Source organism: Salvelinus sp. IW2-2015, linkage group LG21 (assembly GCF_002910315.2).
Source record: "Salvelinus sp. IW2-2015 linkage group LG21, ASM291031v2, whole genome shotgun sequence".
Classification (NCBI taxonomy): Eukaryota; Metazoa; Chordata; class Actinopteri; order Salmoniformes; family Salmonidae; genus Salvelinus; species Salvelinus sp. IW2-2015.
The window spans coordinates 5,124,393-5,135,760 of NC_036861.1; the positions used below are offsets into that span (position 1 = coordinate 5,124,393).

Consider the following 11,368-nt stretch of genomic DNA (forward strand, 5'->3'; position numbering starts at 1 on the left):
TTACTGTAATATTTACTGTAGTATACTATAGTATTTACAGTTAACTACAGTATAGATACTGTACTAAAAMAAAAAWTTWGTATATATTATAGTAATTAATGTAATGTTTTTGCGGATTGTAGTATACTGTAGTATTTACTGTAATGATTTTGCAGACTGTAGTATACATTTGTGGACATAACTGTAGTATTTACTATAGTGTTTTTGTTTTATTATCTTTGACATAGAAGTGGAGGCTTTCTCATTGAGGAAACCTACTGGAGAAATACTAAAAAAGCCAATTGTCCATAACTTGTAGGTAGGTAGGACTGGGGTCTGAACAGATAGTTTAGCTCTTTAGATAGCTTCTGCTCTTTTCTATATCCTGTAAGTAACACGATATATGGTCTATACTTGGCATGTAGGTTTCTCACTTATGTWTATAGGGGAGGGGAATGGGAAGGGAATATGCTAATTAAATACTGTATTATTTACCATTGTTACAAAACTGTAGTGTTTTTTCAGACTAGWGTTTTGGTGGACATTACTGTAGTATTTACTACAGTGTTTATTTGTGGATAATACTGTGGTATTTACTATAGTATTCTACAGTATACTACAACATTCTATAGTATGTACTAGACATGATTGAGGGATTCTACAGATTTTAATTTCCCTTCTATTTTTGCATACAATGTAGCTCAGTYTTTGTTTAATTTATTTTATACAGCCTTTTTTGCTCATCTTTATCAAGGTCCCAATAATTATGGACCTGACTAGCTTCGCTGCAAAGTGTCTGTATTTTAATACTTTCTGAAAAATGCAATTAACACGAGCCATAGTCAAGGCGTCTTATAAACTTGTTAAAAATGTGTTATTTAAACTTTATTTAACTAGGCAAGTCAGTTAAGAAAAAAATCTTATTTACAATGACGGCCTACCCCGGCCAAACTCGGACGATGCTGGGCGAATTGTGCGCCGCCCTATGGACTCCCAATCACGGCCGGATGATGGCAGCCTGGATAAAGCGACAAAATATTTTGCTGTCTGACCAAGACTTTCTCTTTGAGAGCAGGGCCTGTTGCACAAAACTAGGATAAGGGATTAAGCCAGGATATCTTGGTGATCCTGCTCAATTGATCCGTAATCCGGTTGCACTAAAGATGGATAGGGGCAGGGAAGTATATGTATGGTATAAATTACCATGGATATTATTCTTGGAGTAGCCTGCTCCAGACCAGGCTAAATTCCAGATCTATTTAATCTCATCCCTAATGTCAGTCAGCAGTCACCACAAATGGAAACAATAGTTTATTCACTGCTCACTATACATTGTTATCACAATATAACTAGACCCACTGTTATTATTTAAACGTTTGTGATCATTAATTTCAATGATTTTGGATAAAAATGATTTTAGATGATGTTGCTATCATAGATAATTTACAGTTTCCCATAGACTATAAGGCTATATATAAAATGATAGAATATTAGGGCCACAAGGGGAAAAAAACCACAAGTCATAATATTGTAACCAGTTGTTTTAAAGGAGGACAGTTGTTAAAATGACAGATGTGGGGCATTTCGTGAAATTGTACTTCAGTATGGTTTCATAAACAAAAAACATGCTGATGTGCCAGAATATTAAGTATCACATTTGTCAAAGTATCAAAACTGTAAAAACAATATGTAGCTTTTCTGCAGAAAGAACCAGCCCATAAATTTATGACTTTATCCTTTTTTCTTCAGTGTGGCCCTTACTCTGTCATATAAACAAATACACATTCCATATGAATATAAAAACACAATGTGTAACATTATGTTCCTTTATTGAATAAGGACAAAACAAAGCAGGTAAACCATCAGTCCTTTCGAAACTGAAGTCACAGTGACTTACAAGATGGAAAGCACAGAATCCAAGCATATTATACAAAATGATACATACACATTCAAAATCTGTATATAACACACCCTGCATGTCTGCACACTAAAATAAATGCAGGACAAATCCTAACACATCAACTGAACAGAAAATGAAAATGGATGCAGTAGCCTCCCTGCAGCCTGTATTACACACAGTATACCGCACAAACATCATAAGAGGCCAAATTCGTCAAAAACGAACCCAAAAAAACCCAAATTCCTCTGCCAACCAGGACATATTTAACCAAAATTGAAAGCACACATACTAACTAAAATAATTCAACACATATTGGTCCCTCAGCACGGCGACCTGATCGTCATCAGGAAGATTTCCGGATTGTCCCAGTCCTGCATGGGCTGTCACTCTGGGGGCCCTCTCCTTCCTCAGGCAGCCACATTGTGGAGGACAGCACAAGCCATAGTAATATATCACATGCCCTAACAGGCTGACCCTTAATTTGTGAAGGCAGTGAAAGCGTGCCTTCAGGAGGCCAAAGGTCATTTCAACTCTGGCCCTGGTCCTGGCATGGGCATGGTTTAGTCCTGCTGTGTCTCCTGGGTCTGCTGAAAGTTCGAGAAAAGGCTGGCAGCCATACCCCTGTCTCCCAGCAACACACCAGAAATTCACCTCAACACAATAACATCCACCTGACGAACAACTCGTAAGTAGAACACGTAGGATATTACCTGTGACTGCACAGGCATACAGCAATGAAATAGCTTTGTGGAGTTAATTGAGATCCATTGACAGTCTGTTGACGTGTGCATGTAACCTTACGTAATAGAGACTATAGATATCATGAGCCCGAACAAGAATTCATTGATCATGTACTGATCCAGAAGGCTCTATATCTGACCACAAATTATACACGTCAGTCAGCAGTATGCAGGAACCATCGACTTCACTGAACATGAGCGGTGAACCTATGTCATCTACGTAATCACATCCGTAACACAGTCTACTGGCAATGCAGAGTGTTCCCTGCGATCAAGACAGAACAATATCAAAAGTATTAATGTTCTTCACGAAAATTTGCTAACTAATTATACTCTTAAAGGAGTTACTAGTTTCGACAAAACGTGTGGCCTAATGTCACCTCTGAGTGTCATTCTGAATCTCTAGTTGTGTATCAGCCCACTCACCAATACATTGAGGATAACCTTGAGATCACACGAGATTCAGTATCTGAAGTTAATGAGTATTCCTTATGGAGCTGTTATGCATATCAGTGTGTGTCCTTAATACATCTCGTGCAGATTGCCTCTACCGAATCCTTAAAGGTAAAATCGCTCTACTGATGTCCACAGCTAGATCTTTCTATTGCCATCCGAAGATGAGATAAAAACATGATCTCTAATTGCTTAGCGATACCACACACTGAGCCACTCCTATACTCTCCAAATCTCTCGCATGTCAGCTTGTTCTCCATCCACCCTGACTGGAACAGAAGGACCCTAACTAAGGCAAATCAAAGCGCTGAGTTGAAAGGCCACGACAGATAACTCTATTGCCTCCACACTCATGCACTCGGACTCCTCTGAGCAGATGCAGGTCTTCTTAAGGGTTTGCTGGGCTCTAAATTCGTGAGACCCAGATTCGTGAGAGACAAAATACTTCTTATTCCTACTCGTCAGATAACCTGTTAATCTATTACATATAGTCTGTATGTCATAACAAAGGAAGAGGCCAGTGGTCCAAAACTCACTTCGTCCCTGAAAGATATTCTCGCCTGAAAGGGCTGCTCCTCAGGCACAATCTTTCTTCTCCACCACAATCTCAGACGGTCCTCCAGGGATCAATGCTCAACCGTAGATTAGTCAAAACGCATAAAAAATCAGGCAGAGTTTATGGCCGTCATATATCTGGAGTGCACACACCTATGGCCTGGGGGTCAAAGAGGCTATGCCTGGTTATTGGAACAATACGATATCTGTGGTGTACTGATTGCTGGAAAATAAAAAAAACCTTAGAAAATCCCACGCGTTCTAATGTTGCTGCACAACAAGAGGCTCAATGTCATAGCTCACTTGCCAGCTTTACAGTGAGAGGTTTACCTAATTTTGTGATTATGATCTGCTGTCATCGTCTAGGAGCTGGGGAGAAAGGAGAAAATATCATGTATTAACTTACATTGGTACCAGTTAGGAGAGTAAGTACAGGGTGGTACAAGTCTTAAGAGCAGAAGTCGATCACCCCCTCTCTTGGTATTGATTTCAAGGTCCATTTCCTAATGTCCGCTTTATTTGAGTATCGACATCCAGTTAGCAAAGTTACTCTATCTTCGTTCTTCGAGCTGGAAATGTCTATGTCTCCTAGTTCCTGTATTGCCCCGGTAGGGCATGGGAAGTATTGCCATCGAGAGACTCGGACTACTTTGAGCTCGTAAACACAAGGTACCAATTACCACTGGAAGGTTTATGCGATGGTATTTGGGTCCTGGGTGATTAATAACGACGACCTATGGGGTGGCCAGCTGGGGTGCTCCACTGATGGGTATAGCATCGGTCGCGGTGCCTGGTAAAAGGAAGAGTTAGAGTGTTTATCGGAGATCTTTCCTGAATATTTGAGGAGCTCCGTCACCTAAACGTATAGCAATATTATAGCTGTTCACAGTCTTAGGAGAGCATGAGAGACCTCAGCCCTGAAGTCCAGAAGGAGATTGGGCTGCCCGGGAGGGGGCTCGGAGAGGAATATGCTATCCTACCCATCATCTGTGCGCCGGTCACCGGGGCCATTCATAGTTAGCCTTATCGATATAATGAATGCTCCTATAATCAGCAGAATAATGAGTTGAGTTTCATATTAGAAGCTACAAATACAAATAGACATTGCATGTCTGTACATAGGATAGCGCGTTTGCAGTGTTGCTGTAGAACTCATCGAGTCCAGTCATGCGTTTCGTAGTGCTGTGTGCTGTGCATCGACAAGAGAGACACGAGTTCGCCCAGACACTGCAAGCAAAGCGTAAACCAAAGGCAGACATCCAAGAGTTAGAATACAGAATTGGTGATATCCGCAGGAGAATGAAGGACACCTTGAATGGAAGGGCGTGCCATCTTGGAGAACCTGATGCTCTCTCCATTTCCCCCCAGGGATCCCTAAGACGACCTGCCTTATTTAGCTCCAAGAGCCATGGCCTCTGCTGGAATCGGTAAGTCAGCAATTTTGAAGTGACCATCCACTGCCTGTCTGTGGTGTAAATTCGTTACCAATCAACTGCTAAAACAGACAAGACAAATGGTATGGTGTAGCACACCTTCTGGGTTACTCAAACAGTATGCTTGTGCTTTTAAATATTAGTCAGGACATACCATCTGCAGAATTGCTTGTATTTATTTTAGACCTAAGCTTGCCATGCCGTGTTTGCCCAATTCATGTTTAATTCTGAAAAAAACCAACCCCCCACCCCAACCACCCCCAAAAACCACACACACACACACACACACACACACACATTTAAGGAGTCACACTGCCAAAAAAAATTACTTGTATTTTTGTCTTGTTTTGCAGTTAAAAATTTCAAAAAATGTATCATAGCTTGATATAGCTGATGAATGGGATACTTTACACAATTTCACTCATATCTGCTAGTCAATTCAATTAATAATTATATTATAACGTCTTTTTACATATATACAACAACTGCATTTTTTTTGTATATGGTAATTAAATATTGAATGTTTTAATGTTGATGTCCTTCAGCGTACTGCATGAGTGTTAATATGTAGACTACTATTTTTTTTATTATTTACGGCATTCATAGCTTCTTTGTGAGCCTTAATACTTCTCACCTTTTCTCTTATGCTTTACAAATGTTGCAGTGTTACGTTTTGCACTTTTCTCTTATATTTTATATCTCCCTTTACCTCTCTCGTATTGCCTCCATAGGATTGTGCTTCAGGTGGCAGGACACGGAAACGGGGAATAAAGGTACGCGGTCATATGTTCCATAGTAATATTCAGTTATCTGTGATCGTCGGTCAGATGTTGAGTAGACCTGAGCGCCAACCTATCCAGATTGGTCTCACCGTCGATCTTAAATAGATCCTTGTCGCTGGCTGCTCATCCTGCTTGCTCTTTGTGCAACCAATTAACCTGACTTGCGACGCACCATTTTTTGGCGCATTAGCTCACTTGTTGTGCATTTGTAGATATCCGATGTACTTGTTAATATTCTACTTTGTGCCATATCAGGGCCCCAATCTTATGCTTCGTGTATTCAGGTCTAACCACATCATAATCGCCTCACGAACTTTTAATCACTTAGCAAAACGTGTAGTCATATGATCTTTGTTTTAGAGAATCACGCACATAAATCTTGGGCCTGTAGAAGTAAATGACATTATAAAACACTACAAAAATATCTCTAAACCATCTCTATCAGTATTAGGAAACCTAATCGCACAGTTTCATAATTAAGTTGGTGGGCGGTTTACCTGGTGTAATCCAAATCATTGCGGCACAGAAAGAAAGAAAGGATTAGCTTCTTCTGAGATCAACGATCATTAACAATATAGAAGGAACGACCAGATCTCTTGTGAAATTTGTTAATTGGGAGTTTTTGTGTCATACTATATATCTCTAGCGGTTCATAAATGACACTGTACAATTCAATCTTGAACTGCCTAGTGACTCTAATTAGACACTTTGCTTTACACAAATGTAAAAATAATCTAATGTATTCCATCCAGAATTTACTTTCTAATGTCTAATTATTAAGTATTCAATCAAATCTATTTTTGACTCTGTTTGTTGATGATTGATAAATATAGTATACTCTCTAAATGTCTTTAGTAATGTTAGCAGCGTTACATAAATTCATTTCATGATGCACAACGGAAGTAAATGCTCAAAAGTACAGTAAGAAGTCGAGATATAGCTGTATCTCAATTAAATAAAGGAAGAATAGTTGTTCTTATTCGCCATAAATTTTTCACATGGTTGCTCCTAACATTTTTAAATAGGCGACATCACCGTGGGTACCAATGAGAGAGGTTTTTAATTAAGCTTGACCATATTCACTGTCGCTCTATGGCTTGTACAGTAGCAGGGGGTGAAACGTCTATTGTGGAGAGACAGACATTTTCCTGAATGTAATGAGCTTCTTCACCTTGTTATCTTGAGGCCATTGAGAAAAAATGATAGCTCAAGTTCACTGACTTCTCACCATGTTAAAGCTCTATTCTCATCCTCCCAGACCGCCTCATTTACTCGCATCTACATCAACTGTTCTAGGACCAGCTTAACCCCTTTCATATTTAACCATCTCCTTTCACTCTCATCTATGAACTGTTCTAGGACCAGGCTTAACTTACTTTCACATGTTCAACCATTGTTTGAAAAAAATCTATTTTATTCTTGACATTCACATTGTTCACGATGTATTTATTTTTTCAAATTATTTTTTTTTAGGTCCACTCCCTTCATTCCTCTCTCTCTTCAATGTTTAACAATGAGACATCTCACCATGCTGAGGTGAAATTGATCTCTCCACCCATCTATCGCCCTGTTCTTGCTGAGGCAACCGGATCTCGCTGAGAGAAGCTGACCCACAACTTCACAGGGGATCGGGTGGCGGCCATATTGAATTGGCTGAATGAGTGCGACGGTGTTAGTTTACCGTCTTCCCCAATAGGACAGGACAATAGGGAGAGACAGGCGAGAGGCCCTTGCTCAGCGAGGTAGACAGACAGGGCATTGAAGGGATGGGGATGGGTCATTGTAGGGTAAAGGTGTACCYGCTAACACATGCTTAGCATAGCATAGCGCTAACTCCAGACTGACAATGAATGGAGTTGTGTGTCTGCGCTTGTTGTGTTGGTCACTTATCCTGGGACTGCAGGTTTGATGGCTAACCCTTGTACTAACAGAGGGAATTTAAAGTAGAATAATAAGGTCCCTTTTCGAATCGATATGCTTATTAGCCAGGTTGGGGCTAGGAGTGAATATGTTAGCATTGATAGCATCCACAACAGTGGCATCATTAGTCCTGGGCTTCCGGGACTTCAGCCAAGGATGATTTTGGTCCAGCCTCGGATGTTTACATTTTAAWTTTTTTTTAYGCTGATATGAGTTTTCATAACCAAACGCGTTATGCAGTATATAAAAGACACAGCAGTTAGGTTGAAAATACTGTGTCCCTGAAAACAGGTTACTCTGCTTTCTGTCGACTCTGCAGGGAGAGTGCCTCTGGAGTGACGCGYTCCCTGCTGTGATTGGTCGAGATTTCACAATGCACTGGARGCTCACGTCCCTTAACCCTTCCCCACCCCTACAACAGCGATTAGATGTCATCACTAGGCAAAACTCTTGTAACTCAGTCAGTCTGCAGCATAGCACAGAGAAAATATGGATATTCTGAACTTCTTCAGAAAGATAAGCAAAAAAGTGATCTGTTTGAGCAAGTTTGATAGCACGAGCAGGCAGCAATGAATGAGGTGGAGAGGGAGAACAGCCATAAAGTCAAAGTTTAGCAATAGCAGCTGAGTTAGCCACAGGTTTGTGCAGGGTTGTGGTAGCCTAACTAGCTAACATAAACTCACGTAAACTCGGTACATCGCCTTGGTCCGTACAATTGCCCTTATTTTAGCGCCCCAAAAACGTAATACTTCCAGATCAACTGTAATGTCAATACCAATTACATGACCTAAACGCTGCCCGTTTCTGCATAATTCAAGCAGGCAATAGAGCCCCGTCGGGTCTTTTAAAATGGTGGGTGGGGGAAGCGAAACTAATGCGTGATAGTGAGAAGGAGAGATGTTGGTGTGGGAAAATTGCTATTTTCACTCGATCTGTCCAACACTTATCACCTTATCGCCTCTAAAATGTAAATAAAACACTATACAGAGTTTATATAATATGCATCATTACATACAGTGGGGCAAAAAGTATTTAAGTCAGCCACCAATTGTGCAAGTTCTCCCACTTGAGAGAGGCTGTAATTTTATCATAGGTACACTTCAACTATGACAGACAAAATGAGGAGAAAAAATCCAGAAAATCAATGTAGGATTTTTAATGATTTATTTGCAAAGTATGGTGGAAAATAAGTATTTGGTCACCTACAAACAAGCAAGATTTCTGGCTCTCCAGCCTGTGTAACTTTCTCTTTAAGAGGCTCCTCTGTCCTCCACTCGTTACCTGTATTAATGGCACCTGTTTGAACTTGTTATCAGTATAAAAGACACCTGTCCACGACCTCAAACAGCACACTCCAAACTCCACTATGGCCAAGACCAAAGAGCTGTCAAAGGACACCAGAAACAAAATTGTAGACCTGCACCAGGCTGGGAAGACTGAATCTGCAATAGGTAAGCAGCTTGGTTTGAAGAAATCAACTGTGGGAGCAATTTTAGGAACTGGAAGACATACAAGACCACTGATAATCTCCCTCGATCTGGGGCTCCACGCAAGATCTCACCCGTGGGTCAAAATGATCACAAGAACGGTGAGCAAAAATCCCAGAACCACACGGGGGGGACCAGTGAATGACCTGCAGAGAGCTGGGACCAAAGTAACAAGAGCCTACCATCAGTAACACTACTACGCCGACAGGGACTCAAATCCTGCAGTGCCAGACGTGTCCCCTGCTTAAGCCGTACATGTCCGGCCCGTCTGAAGTTTGCTAGAGAGCATTTGGATGATCCAGAAGAAGATTGGGAGAATGTCATATGGTCAGATGAAACCAAAAATATAACTTTTTTGGTAAAAACCTCAACTCGTCGTGTTTGGAGGACAAAGAATGCTGAGTTGCATCCAAAGAACACATACCTACTGTGAAGCATGGGGGTGGAAACATCATGCTTTGGGGCTGTTTTTCTGCAAAGGACCAGGACGATGATCCGTGTAAAGGAAAGAATGAATGGGGCCATGTATCGTGAGATTTTGAGTGAAAACCTCCTTCCATCAGCAAGGGCATTGAAGATGAAACGTGCCTGGGTCTTTCAGCATGACAATGATCCAAAAACACCGCCGGGCAACGAAGGAGTGGCTTCGTAAGAAGCATTTAAAGGTCCTGGAGTGGCCTAGCCAGTCTCCAGATTCAACCCCATAGAAATCTTTGGAGGGAGTTGAAAGTCCATGTTGCCAGCAACAGCCCAAAAACATCACTGCTCTAGGAGAAAGTCTGCATGGAGGAATGGGCCAAAATCACCAGCACAGTGTGTGAGAACTTTGTGAAGACTTACAGAAAACGTTTGACCTCTGTCATTGCCAACAAAGGTATATAAAAAGTATTGAGATAAACTTTTGTTATTGACCAAATACTTATTTTCCACCATAATTTGCAAATAAATTCATTAAAAATCCTACAATGTGATTTTCTGGATTTTTTTCTCATTTTGTCTGAAGTTGAAGTGTACCTATGATGAAAATTACAGGTCTCTCTTTAAGTGGGAGAACTTGCACAATTGGTGGCTGACTAAATACTTTTTTGCCCCACTGTACCTATTTGAAGGTTTGTGTCGAATTTGAATCGGGTTTTTAGGGCGGTGCTAAAGTGATCTTAGAAGTAAACAGCGGTTTGAGAATGATGATCGCATGCAATGATGAGCAAAAAATGAATATGGTATCCCCCTTACCCCGTCACTGTCCATTTCTTGTTTTTAACAGTGAGAGAAGTGCTACACCTGGTGGAGAGAGATTGTAAGACAGAAATAGTTGCTTTATGCGTGCTGTACGTTACGACATGACACGTCACGATGTAACGGAGGGTCCGTTTTTTCAACTTTTCTCCAATACTATAGAGTCATTACCATGTCGATCAACACTTGAATAGAAATCTAGTTCACACCCCCGATTTTGAAGTCAACACAGTCGTACAGTCCATCAGTTTCTTTGTAGCCTCGTTTGAATGTTGCGGTGGCGCACATTTGTACGGAATGTGGTGCGTTTACGTACTAGTCTCGCTCTCCATCAACGGTTTGGCTAATGCTAATAAGCTACCATTAGCACTCAGCATCCTTAAGCTATTGGTTGTTGGTCAGAGTCATTTAACAATATATTTAGTGAAAGGGCAAGGTAAGGATGTTGATATAAGTTATGAGGTAAAGTGTTTATTTCCAGTGAGTGTATTTGATGAGTTTCGTTTCTGTATCTAGCCTTGCTAGCTGAGACCGAAGAGAAGAGATAATGTTTTTCTGACTATAGCCCATATCTTCTGTGGACTGAAGCTGAACTTTATTTACTACAACTTGATATTTAACCCTGTTTAAAATGGGCATTGTTGACATGTTTGAACTGACCAAATGAAATGAATCATTGAAGGCTTATAACCTATTCCATTCTACAGGTAAACATGCTGGGCTATGTAACTATTTGTAAAAAAATAATAATTAAAAAGCCCTTTATTAAATTGGTGAAATTGTTTTATTGAGCTTTCATTTTTATTACCCATTTTAATCACTTAGCTACTTATTTTTTCTATTGTTGTCCTGGATGGCAGTCAAGCTCTATACCAGGCGGTAT

General features: G+C 40.5%; 1 non-coding gene across 1 annotated transcript; it reads right to left on the reverse strand.

Annotated features, from left to right (window-relative positions):
- Positions 1-231: 231 nt before the first annotated feature.
- On the reverse strand, positions 232-286 carry LOC111982491 (U7 small nuclear RNA). The gene has a single exon (XR_002879765.1). It is a non-coding gene; the product is annotated as a U7 small nuclear RNA (small nuclear RNA).
- Between the last annotated feature and the right edge of the window lie 11,082 nt (positions 287-11,368).